This window comes from Cervus elaphus, chromosome 24 (assembly GCF_910594005.1).
Source record: "Cervus elaphus chromosome 24, mCerEla1.1, whole genome shotgun sequence".
In the NCBI taxonomy this organism is placed as follows: Eukaryota; Metazoa; Chordata; class Mammalia; order Artiodactyla; family Cervidae; genus Cervus; species Cervus elaphus.
In genome coordinates, this window is record NC_057838.1 from 42,759,607 (window position 1) to 42,773,038 (window position 13,432).

A 13,432-nucleotide genomic window follows, 5' to 3' on the forward strand; every position below is an offset into this window, starting at 1 on the left:
TATTTTTTAAGATATTTTCCATTATGGGTTATTACAAGATATTGAATATAGTTCCATGTGCTCTACAGTGAATACACGTTGTTTATCTATTTTATATACAGTGGTGTGTATCTGTTAATCCCACACTTCCTCCCCTCAGCTTTGCTCTTTGGTACCCGTAAGCTTGTTTTCTGTATCCCTGAGTCCCTTTCTGTTCTGTAAATAACTTCATTTATATCATTTTTTACATTTCACATGTAAGTAATATCATATAGTATTTACCTTTGATTTTGTTCACTTAGTGTGATAATCTCTGGGTCTACCCATGTTGCTCCAAATGGCAATACTTAAATCTTTTTTATGGATGAGTTCTTCTCTCAGTGGACACTTCGGTTGCTCCCCTGTCTGGGCTATTGTCAACAGTGCTGCTATGAACACCAGGGTGCAATCAGCCACCTATCTTTACTTACACATCTTTATTTTTAAAATTTCAAGCATCTGTCGTATCTACTTCCCTGAATCCTCCTTGGTCCTGGAGCCCTCTCACCTCTGTGACCTTCCATTCTTTGCCCTACTCTCTATTCTCCCTCTAGACCAGTAAGGAGTTTTTGATCTGTTTGTTCTACATGATGGCTCCTGCTTTGAATGGCATTTGTTGTTCTTTTACGACTAGTGATAGCCGAAGACCAACTACCTGGTATCTACGTCTAACTAAACTGAGTAAACTGAGTGTTCTATTCCTGGACTAGTTTTAAACTACAATGAGTCGTAACGGAAATATATGGTGTGACAAGGTAGCCGAAGAAATTTGCTTCATCCATCCACTCATAAAAACGTCCAATAACCATGAAGACAAAGCTATCCAAAGTCCAAAGAGAATATCCAATAATTCCATCTTTTAGGGAGGCAAGCTAAGGTAGCTAAGCAACTTCTTAAACTCGTCTAGAACAAGGTCTTCACTGCTGCTGCTGCTAAGTCACTTCAGTCATGTCCGACTCTGTGTGACCCCATAGACGGCAGCCCACCAGGCTCCCCCATCCCTGGGATTCTCCAGGCAAGAACACTGGAGTGGGTTGCCATTGCCTTCTCCAATGCATGAAAGTGAAAAGTGAAAGTGAAGTCGCTCAGTCGTGTCCGACTCTTTGCGACCCCATGGACTGCAGCCTACCAGGCTCCTCCACTAACAGTATCTTATATCAGAGACAGAAGCTGCACTGACGAGATAAATAGGATCCCATCTCTCTCTCTTTTCAGAGTCACACAGAACCAGAATCCTTCTACCTTAAACAGCCCTTCTTCACAAATTCATTACAAGGCCATAGGAAAAAAAAAAAAAAGTTAGATCTACAAAGATAAACGGACAGATATATCAACTTGTGGGATGTTCCCACACATTACTATCAGTCTAGGATAGAACAATTATTTTAAAATAAATAAGCATATTATTCAGCCATTAAAAAGAATACATTTGAATCAGCTCTAATGAGGTGGATGAAACTGGAGCCTATTATACAGAGTGAGGTAAGTCAGAAAGAAAAACACCAATATAGTATACTGATGCATATATATGGAATTTAGAACGATGGTTAACAATAACCCTGTAAGACAGCAAAAGAGACACAGATGTATAGAACAGTCTTTTGGACTCTGTGGGAGAGAGTGAGGGCGGGATGATATGGGAGAATGGCATTGAAACATGTAAATTATCACATGTGAAACGAATCGCCAGTCCAGGTTCGATGCATGAGACGGTGCTCGGGGCTGGTGCACTGGGATGACCCAGAGGGATGGGATGGGGAGGGAGGTGGGAGGGGGATTCAGGATGGGGAACACATGTACACCCATGGCTGATTCATGTCAATGTATGGCAAAACCAAAACAATATTGTAAAGTAAGAAAATAAATAAATAAAACTGTGATTAAAAATAAATAAATAAGCATAAAAGGACGTAAATGGCATATAATGTTGAGTTAAAAACTATATACATTCATAGGCTATCTAAAACCATCCTTTTTAAGCATGAACTCTATTCAAAAGAATAACAGATTGAGAAATATTGAATACACCCTGAACACAATAAATGATACAGAATATAGTCTCTGAGGATGATAAACAAAGTAAGATTAATATTAAAAATTTATCAGCATTGTAAAAACTAGATATTAAAGAGCAATCTCCTCCCTCACTTCCCCAAACCAGTGGTATAAAACAAAATCAAATAATTATAAACTTTTTTGGAGATAATAACTTTGAGACTTACCTCATTTTGTGAGATTCCACCAGATGTAAGTTGAGGAACAAATTCAAAACATAACATTTCACATTTAAAATGTAAAAACATGTAATAGACTTGATTTAACTGCTACCCATAATTTGCCTACCCCTGTTCTAAGAGGGTGTTAAGAGGCATACGAAAATTTTAATAGGTGATAATGTCCAATGAGCAAAAATTAAAAACATGCAGGAGATGAAACAGCTGAACTCTTCTGTCAACATTACCTTTTATATCACCTTTGTCATCCAATCTTGAACACGTATAATGATAATGTATTACCCCCTTGCCAGACAAACCCAGCACAATTTCCCCCTGGGCCTGTATAAGCCCTCAGAATCCTTCTTAACTCACTTCTCAATGCAGCCACAAATAACTAGAATCGACAGAAGAGGTAAGACCTATTTGCCATCTCTGATCTTCTGCTACTACTGCTAAGTCACTTCAGTCATGTCCGACTCTGTGCGACCCCATCCCTGGGATTCTCCAGGCAAGAACACTGGAGTGGGTTGCCATTTCCTTCTCCAATGCATAAAAGTGAAAAATGAAAGTGAATTCGCTCAGTCATGTCTGACTCTTCGCAACCCCATGGACTGCAGCCTACCAGGCTCCTCCATCCAAGGGATTTTCCAGGCAAGAGCACTGGAGTGGGGTGCCACTGCCTTCTCCGTCTGATCTTCTACACCCTTAGAATACATTACCCAGAATTTGATGCAGCACTTTGGAGTCACAAAATAGAGAGGAGCCATCACCTTCCTTAACCTCAACTGTTGCAGCCTAAGGTCACAAACATTTTTCAACCTCCTTATGCCACTGACATGCATTCAGCTAACAAGCAGCTAAACCCTTGAAGCCCTCTGCATACCAGTTGCTATTAAGCCTTATGGTATGGCTTAATGTTAAGCCTTATCTGTTAGATTGTAGTAGTAGATTGTAGTGTATATCTACACTTATCTGTTATATTGCAGTGTATATCTCCCAACTTCAACTCATTTAATAATGAATTAGCATACCTTTGGTCTTTATGCTAATTCAGTATGACTGAAGTAATAGTCTCAAATGGCATTGTTTAGAATACAATTTAAAGGTATCCTCGGAACCACAACAACCATGTTTCACACTCCTCTCTGCATCAAGAATTGAAAATTTGGGGCTGAGATTTATATTCACACTGTACACATTATCTACACAAAAATACATTTTTTTGAGTGTGGAGATTTTTTTTTTTCAAAACTGTATCATCGTTTTACTAAATTAAGAAAATAAAGATAACTTTAAGTTTGTTCTAGTACCTTAGAGCCTTAAGGACTGACTCCAACCAGAAGAAGCTTTAGGCAAGTAGTGTAGTCCAGGAATTTCTCATTTTCCAAGTAAATCTCTTGGTCAAGAATTAGAGTACCTGTCATCAGGAAAGATAAAAATAATGTACACACAATTGAATTTCATACTGCTAAACAATAAAAAATGTGAGTTACTGATATAATCCAGCCATATAAGACATTAGACACTATCAGAGAGCTCTGAAAAGTCATAGGCATTACACAAACATAAAGAATCATAATTTTGTATGTATTTGATTGCCTTAAGGTGGACAGCATTATTCTACCTGTGCATTTCCAGAAAAGAGATAGGAGAGTAACATTCTATAGTCTTAATTTATAATCCTCTGATTGTATTTACTTCATTTTGTTTATTTTTCCAAGATACAATTATTTTCCTTTTATGTCTAATTTTCTTCATGAAAAATGTAGCAACTTATTTGGTAAATTCTAATTTCTTGGAATAACAGAATGCTTTCAACATGGAAGTCTTACTGGATAGATTCTTATACAAAGATCAGCAAACTTTTGCTGTAAGGGCCAAAGACTAAACATTTTAGCCTTGGTGGCCAAGAAGCAATGTCCTCAACTCTTTTAAGAACTATTCTCCCTGTCTTTTTTACATTCTAGATTTTAACATGTTAAACCATACTTGGCTCACACACCATACAAAAACAGGTGGTGGGCCAGACTTGGCCTTTGTTTGGTGACGCCTGCTATAGAGTACTGACCATTGAATAAAAATAAGGTCACAGTTGTCTGGTCATCCATCAAAACCTGAAACTTAGTCATTTCCGTTTGTTGTTTGCATGAGAAGATAGCTCAGTTGGTAAAGAATCCGCCTTCAATGCAGGACCTGGTTTGATTCCTGGGTGGGGAAGATTTGCTGGAGAAGGGATAGGCTACCCACTCCAGTATTCTTGGGCTTCCCTTGTGGCTCAGCTGGTAAAGAATCTGCCTGCAATGTGGCAGACCTGGGTTTGATCCCTGGGTTGGGAAGATCCCCTAGAGAAGGGAAAGGCTACCCACTCCAGTTTTCTGGCCTGGAGAATTCCATGGACTGTATAGTCCATGAGGTCACAAAGAATCGGACACGACTGAGTGGCTTTCACTTTCATGACTAGATGACACCGTTCAAAAATCACCTCCATTTTGACAAAAGAAATTTCATGTGTTAAGTTTCAAATTCTTCCCGTTAGAAAACTATGTCCACATGAGACTTGCTCACCACCAACTTGTGGTTGGGTGGTGTTCCTTGCTTTGCAGTCTCCAAGGCTCAGACTCTGGCCTTCCCATGAGCTGCCAAACTTTGTCTTAGGTTCCTGTCATGGGTTAAATTATGTCCGCCCCACCCCCCACCCCCAGGAAAGATATGTAGGGAAATCCTAACTCCTGGCATCTGTGAAAATGTGACTGTATTTGTGAAATAGTGTCTTTGCAGATGTAATCAGGTTAAGATAATATCATGGGTTATAATCCAATATGACAGGTATTCTTCTAACAAGTGAAAAAATGGAAGACATACAGAAAACACCATGTGACAACAGACAGAGAGACTGCAGTGAGGCAGTTATAAGCCGGGAAGTGCCGAGGATTGATGGCTATCACCAAAGCTGGGAAGAGGCAAGAAAAGCTTCTACCCACAGACTCAGAGGGAGCATGCTCTGGATGGCACCTTGATGTTAGGCTTCAGCCTCCAAAAGTGTAACAGAATAAATTTCTGTTAAGCCACCTGAGGTCATGGTATTTCATTACAGCAACCTAATACAGTGCGGCTCCTCAGAAGGAGACCCAGAGACAAGGATTTAGTACAAATGACTTTTTAAGAAAGTGCTTCCACTAGAAACCAGTAAGAAAGTAGAGAAAGCAGGACAGGGAAGTGTTTCAGAACAAAGTATGTGTGAGATCTTAGGCAAAGTTCCAACCTCAGCCCCATCTTATAAGGACCTTATCCCCCCTGAAAGCACAGGAGCTAATTTCATACTTCCTGTCAGGAGAGCCAGGCAGTCATTGGCTGTCCCTCCAGAACTAACCAACCCCCTGGCTCTTCAGGCTCTGTGGGCTGGCAAAGCAGCAGTAGTTGCCACTGGGCAAGTACCTGAAGAAGTTGCAGGCACTAACCTAGGAGCACAATTACTAGGGAATCTGGGATGACTTAGACTCCAAGGAGATCCAACCAGTCCATCCTAAAGGAAATCAGTCCTGAATATTCATTGGAAGGACTGATGCTGAAGCTGAAATTCTAATATGTTGGCCACCTGTTGTGAAGAACTGATTCATCTGAAATGACCCTAATGCTGGGAAAGACTGAAGGCGGGAGAAGAAGGGGACGTCAGAGGATGAGATGGTTGGATGACATCACCAAAGAAATGGACATGAGTTTGAGTAGACTCCAGGAGTTGGTGATGAACAGGGAGGCCTGGCGTGCTGCAGTCCACGGGGTCGCAAAGAGTTGGACACAACTGAGCGACTGAACTGAACTGGGTATAAAACACACAGACACAGTAAAAGGAATTTAGGAGCATTTGGGAAAAGCACAGGTTGCATTTACAATACCCACTAGTAAAACATTTATTTTCTGCTCAAATTTCATAGAGTGGAGTCTGAAGTTTTCAACTAAGAACAATAACTGATATGCCACCCAAGAGAAGAAAACCATCTATCTTTTTTAAAACTACAAAGATAGGTGAAAGTCATTCACCTTTACAAACATGAATGGGTTCCAAACTGTATAGTATAGGGAACTCTACTTAATGTACTATGATGATCTGAAGGAAGTTTAAAAGGGAGAGTATATACGTATGGCTTGTTCATTTTGCTTTACATTAGAGTATAACAACTATACTCCAATACAAATTTTTTTTAAAGTTAGTAAAAATTCTGTAAACAAACAAACATAAATTGGTTCCTAAAATGTTGTGGCAAGTTCCAAAGTATAAAAAGCAAAGCATGTTTTAAATGCATTAAGGAAAACTCAATACTCATAGAAAAACTCAAGGAACCCTGAGTAAACTGAGGTCTATTTCTATATTCAAGCATATCATTTTGCTATTATATACATTTATAATCCTATTATGAACAAATATGTTACAAATGCCTCACAGTTATAGACCACTACTCCTGAGATTATGCTTCCTGCTTTTATGAGTTCATATGCTAACATCCGTAGGATCTTTGGTCAAGTCACTTAACATTTCTGGGCCTCAGTTTTCCTTCCTGTGAAATGTAGTGTTAATACAAACTGCAAAAGAGATCATTATATAACTTACGTAAATGCTTTTGGTGAATATAAAAGAGTATATATATACATAATGATATTGAGACACACATCAAAGTAGGGTATAAATGGGAAGTCCCACAGGAATTACAAGTGAAAAAAATACCAAATCCATGTGATCTGCGGCATCATAGTCCCAGGTAGATTCCTCTCAAAGATGCAGATACACTGGACGATTGTCAATGGATTCTAGAAAACCCTTGAACCACACATATTATTCTGCTGCTTCTAATTTGAAATACATCAAGTGAAATACTAGTTACAACTTATCTTCCCACACAGCTTGCCCACAAGGCAATAAAGTACTAATCCAAGAACAGGAATGTCTGAGACCTTGACAATTTCTCAGTGGACTTTGAAAAGATGGTAATCTAGTGAATAAGTCTGTATGTTATCAGTTTGGTTACGCTAAGTCTGGCCTTAAGTGCTCGCAATACTCAGCGCATAAAGTTAAGTTTGTGAGCCTTCAAAGTGATAACCATACCCTGAAACTTTTACAATTCACCAAGATACCCTAAGTCTTGGCTTGGCAAATAGCTGGCATCTTCTTCTTTGAAATTTCTATTCACTTTATTGACTATGCCAAAGCTCTGACTGTGTGGATCACAACAAACTGTGGAAAATTCTTCAAGAGATGGGAATACCAGACCACCTGAACTCCATCCTGAGAAGTCTGTGTGCAGGTCAAGAAGCAACAGTTAGAACTGGACATGGAACAACAGTCTGGTTCCAAATTGGGGAAGGAATACATCAAGGCTGTATATTGTCACTCTTCTTATTTAACTTATATGCAGAGTACATCATAAGAAACGCTGGGCTGGATGAAGCACAAGCTGGAATCAAGACTGCCGGGAGAAATATCAATAACCTCAGATATGCAGATGACACTACCCTTATGGCAGATAGCGAAGAACTAAAGAGCCTCTTGATGAAAGTGAAAGAGGAGAGTGAAAAAGCTGGCTGAAAACTTAGCATTCAGAAAACTAAGATCATGGCATCTGGTCCCATCATTCATGGCAAACAGTAGAAACAGTGGCAGACTATTTTCTTGGGCTCCAAAATCACTGCAGATGGTGACTGCAGCCATGAAATTCAAAGATGCTTACTCCTTGGAAGAAAAGTTATGACCAACCTAGACAGCTTAGTAAAAAGCAGAGACATTACTTGCAGAGACATGCCAACAAAGGGCTGTCTAGTTAAAGCTATGGTTTTTCCAATAGTCATGTATGGATGTGAGAGTTGGACTATAAAGAAAGTTGAGTGCTGAAGAACTGATGCTTTTGAACTGTGGTGTTGGGGAAGACTCTTGAGAGTCCCTTGAACAGCAAGGAGATCCAACCAGGCCATCCTAAAGGAAATCAGTCCTGGGTGTTCATTGGAAGGACTGATGCTGAAGCTGGAACTCCAATACTTTGGCCACCTGATGTGAAGAATGGACTTATGGGAAAAGACCCTGATGCTGGGAAAGATGGCAGGTGGGAGGAGAAGAGGACAACAGAGGATGAGACGGTTAGATGGCATCACTGACACGATGGACATGAGTTTGAGCAAACTCCAGGAGTTGGTGATGGACAGGAAGGCCTGTTGTGCTGCAGTCCATGGGATCACAAAGAGTTGGACATGACTGAGCGAATGAACTGAACTAAACTGAAATGTATTAAATGCCATAATTTTCTTTAGGTTCTAGAGATTTCCTTTTATTAAACCTGCAGGATGCCTATAGAACTCAAAAAGTAATAATAGTCTATAGAAAAATGTTCATCAGTTCTGACAGCTACTTTGAATGCAGATAGTCATTTCATGGACAGCTGATTTCCAAAACACAATCTATACAAACCTCCTGTCTTCTTTTTCTTCTTTGGATATAATTCCTTTTCACTGATAATTGAAATGTGTTTATGGTAATTTGATTCCTGTTTGTTTTTCAGTCTATTCTTAGTGTAGAGGAATGGCAGGAATTTAAACATTCCTCTACTTTTACATCTAGGCAAACATCACCGAAACAATATCCGTTCAAGTTCAGTTAAGATTTTATGTTGATATACTGGCCTGACCCTTCTGGAATCAGAGAGATTATACATTATACTCTTTTTCTTTCTTCCTTTCTTTCCTTTTTTCCCCTTCCTTCCTTATATTATATCTAGATCACATTTTTTTCATTATCATTTCTATTTTCATTCTCTTTCTAGGTTCTTCAAACTCTACTCCTCTACATGCACATCATTCCTTATTCATGCATATACAGGCTTCTTGTTTGTTAGAAAGGAAAGAAAATAAAGCAAAAGAGGAAGGTGGGAAAAGTGAAAGGGAAAAAAGAATGGAAACAAATAAGGAAAACAATTAGATACATTTATGGTTTAGTCAAGCATGAATACATTACTTTTTTTTTTTTTTTTAATTAAATGCCTGCTCCATGTAAGGCTTTGGGCAAGGTGTTGGGAAAGTAAAGTTAGACATGAAAATCATCACCTAATAGAGCAGACATCAAACAGCTATAAATAAACTAACACAAAGCAAAAGGTAGACAAGTTCCCTAAGAGAGGCATAGCTAAGTGACCATGACAGTGGACATGAAGGGAAGATGACATTCAATTAGGCAGAGGATGGAGAGTGCAGGCAGAGTCTCATGGAAAGATGGGACTTGAGATGGGCCTTTGAGATAAAGATTTGCTTTCCCTTCTAACCTCTCCCATCCATTTCACTAAAAAATTCCTCAAGCAAGCTCTATAGATCCCTTTCCTCATCACTCCTTCACTTCCTGGTTAATCTCCCTTCTCCTTTTAGTCCATCTTCAAAACTGACCTTTCAAAGAATACCTGTCATACTTTTAGAGTCAAACTCCATACCTTGGAGACAGAATAAAAAAATAACAAACACCTTTTTTAAGGGAAAAAAAAATTTGCTCTTAACATCCCTAACATAGCAATATCCCAGGTTTCTTCTTTCTTTGACCCAGGCCAGACACTCTAATGGGAACCGCTTTGTGATTTCATCATGATTAGTGTCAGGGATTTACCACCGTGTGCAGCCCTGGAAGATCTGTTCCAAGATATGCCAAAGGGGGAAAGGAAGGGATAAACTGGGAGTCTGGGACTGACCTATACACACTATTATATTTAAAACAGATAACCAGCAAGGACCTACTATACAGCACAGGGAACACTGCTCAATATTCTGTAATAACCTAAATGGGAAAAGAATTTGAAAAATAATAGTTACATGTATACTCATAATGAATCACTGCTCTGTACCTGGAAGTAGAATAATGTTGTAAATCAACTACAGTCCTATATAAAATAAAAAAATTTTTAAATGATTCTAGACTTATGTATATACTCTTTTAACTGAAGTGTGATTCCATCTTGAAAATCTTTTTGATCCATCCTCACCTTTGAGCAAGACTCAGCACATGAAGACACCTTTCAGAAGCCTAGTCTACCCCAAACTATGTTAATAATTAACCAGTATTTCATTAAAGATGTTAGAGAGAGACAGGAAATAGGATTTACATTACCCACCACCCTGGAGAACCATCCTACCCACTGTGGACTTCGTTCTTCTTATAAAATGTCTTTCATTGGCTATCTAAGCCCCTTCTCTATAGATAAAAATAGAAGACTAAATTATTGTAGAACAGAATGCAAATTATATAAAGATTCAAGTTGAGATATGGTATTATAAATAGGAGTATAAATTAGGAAGAGAAGTGTGATAGAATAGGTGGAGAGAAAAGATGGGTCCTAATATTATCATTGTATATATTAACAAACGCATCACAATTTTTGGTACTAAGTAGGGATAGGGTAGTATAAATGTGGTAGCATAAGCCTATCATCTTTTATGTCCAATATTTTACACTCAAATTTGATAAACTGAGATCTATTAACCATATTATTTAAGTTTTAGAAACAATCACTATAAAAAGTGTCTCCTATGGTAAAGAATCTGCCTGCAATGCAGGATATATCCAGTTTCGATTCCTGGGTGGGGAAGATCCCCTGGAAAAGGGAATGGCTACTTACTCCAGTACTCTTGCCTGGAAATTTCATGGGTTGCCTGGGGGTCTACAGTCCATGGGGTCACAAAGAGAAGGACATGTCTGAGCAACTTTCACTCACTATGGAGTGATTCCCAGCAAAAACTGCACAGGAAACCCTTAAAAGTGATTTCTTAAGTAAGACTACAGATATAAAGGATGGAGGTGGCCAACCACTACTTTTTTAAGTCCTTTGTCCTATTTGGATTTTCCAAACTAGGTACATGGATTCATTTACTAAAATTTCACAAAGAAAAAAATATACATACTTGGGAAATACTTTTAACACCAATTACTTGAATGAATGTTTTTTTATAAATTTTTTGTTGAAAGGTCTTATCCTAAAATACAGAGCTTTTTATTCTTAACGTAACTGAAGATATTTTCATGCTAAATCTAGATGCTAGTAGAGATAAGTGAATTCAGATATAAAGGTTTAATTAAGAAATAATGGGAGAACAATCTTCAGAGGGAGACTGCTTTATTGATTTCTTTTTTATGTGAATTAGATCATTTAAAAATATTTTGCTTCAAATGTCCAGTGCAAGGGCATCATTTGAGAATCAATGGCCTAAATATTCACAGCTGGGTATCTCACACCTAAAAATAGAGACCCTCTATTTTATCAAAATAGATGCCCCTGTAGGTAGTGGTTGTGTGGGTCTCCTCCTGTGTTTCCTCTTTTCTTCTCTTTCTCCACGTGGAGTTTTAATCAGTTGGGTATTTTTGCTCTCACTGCTTGTCTGTTCTTGTTCTCTTTTTATTTCCCTTTCTTATTCAATTAATCTTTATTTGCCATTCATGTATCTGAGTCTGAGTATGTTTTAAAAGATGTTACACAATTTAGTGAACAGTTTGTTATTCCTTACTCTCAATTCAAAAAGTCAATCAGTGGATTATTTCTTTATTTAGGTTATAGTAAAAGAAGGCAAACAGCAAGGAAGGAAAGAAGAAGGGATTAGGAAGAAAAAAGGAGATGGGAGGGAAGGAGGGAGTTTGGGGGCAAGAAGATACAAAAATAGGTATAAAGGAGAGAAACACCTTTATTTTTATGTGTTTTACTACAGTAGTCCTTATTTTTCTTTTTGTGCTTCAGGTACCCTGATGGAAAAGAGCTACGACAACTCCAGTTGAAGTGTAGTCTAAGTATTCTGTTTTTAATACCAAGATATGGAACTTTTTCTCAGTTTTATTGAGGTGTAACTTGACAAGTAAAATTGTAATATATTTAAAGTGCATAATATGATGGTCTGATTATCTATATAGAGAAAGGATTTTCTAGGATATGGAAAGATTGACAAAGGCACTGAACCACATACTCAGAGAAAGGTTAGCCTAAGGAAGTGAGACCCTCATTTTTCAAAGTTGGGATAACTTAAACATTCAAATCTGATAAATTAAGGAGGAGTGTATAAACAGGTAACTACTAACATCAGGCAAGCTAACCTGGTCTTCTGACAAGTATTTGAAGATACAGCTACCTGCAGATGGCCTGAACACAGATCCAGAATCCTAGAATCAGCAAGGACTTTAGGAATTGCTTAAACTCTTATCACAAAGTCTGAAATCCAAGGGCATCCAAAGACTTGCCTATTGTGTTATAGCTTCATACTGGAAAATGGCAACCTCTGAAAAAAACAATATATTCAAAACAACTTAATTCAAAAGCATCTTAAAATGGGTGTATTTTATTTAATGTAAATCATATATCAATAAAGTTGGTTAGAAGTCAGTGTTTTCACCGTTTTACTCACAGGTGTATTATGTCTCTGGATTAGTCAGTATCATGTTCATTATCCCTTCGTTCAACATACATCCTAGGGACTGTCACAGGCACTAAGAGAAAAAGATGAGCAAAAGTAGATATGGTGCCTGCCTTCAGAGAGCTTACAGGCTGTTGTGAAATAGGCATTAGTAAAAAAAAATGACAACAACAAATGCATAACTCAACTATGCTGACAACATACAGTAGAAGTTTCCATCCTAGTCACACAGAGAGGTCAGGGTCTCTTCCTTAGAGAAGGGAGCACTGAATTGAAATCTGAAGATATACTGAAACTGAGATAGGATAGGGTAAGGGAGTAGGGTAACATGCACATGCGAAGAACACATGCTGGTGGAAACAGGTACTTTCACAAGTCAGAAAGATAATGAGGTAGAAAAAAACCAGAGAATGAAGGGTGACATGGTGAAAAAACTTCACTGAGGTCAGTTAAGGAAAAAAAAAAAAAGTTAAGCAAGGCTGTGTTGATGCTACAGAATTGTAGAACTCAAAGAACCCCAAATGTCATTATTTTCATTTGGCATATTTACCTAAAGTAGCTAAATGATGGAATTAATCCATTGAATATTTCTATCAATGATGCCAAAGAAAATAACAAAGTGATCTGACAAATTTTGAGTAAGTCCCTTTCAATTTGTACCATGACACATGAGCACTCTACTTAAAGGAAATGTTTCTCACAGCAGTTGTTTGATTGCTTTAACTTCTTACTTGAAAAACATTCTCTCTTTGACTGAAATGGTACACTTTAACTGACTGCATTAT

At 38.1% G+C, this 13,432-nt stretch overlaps 1 long non-coding RNA gene across 1 annotated transcript in view; it reads right to left on the bottom strand.

Moving 5' to 3' along the window:
• LOC122683108 overlaps positions 1 to 13,432 on the bottom strand; it is a 528,047-nt gene that overhangs the window by 307,426 nt on the left and 207,189 nt on the right. Inside the window, exon 2 of the long non-coding RNA XR_006337623.1 lies at positions 3,545 to 3,651. This is a non-coding gene — a long non-coding RNA (uncharacterized LOC122683108). The remainder of the gene's footprint in view (positions 1 to 3,544; positions 3,652 to 13,432) is intronic.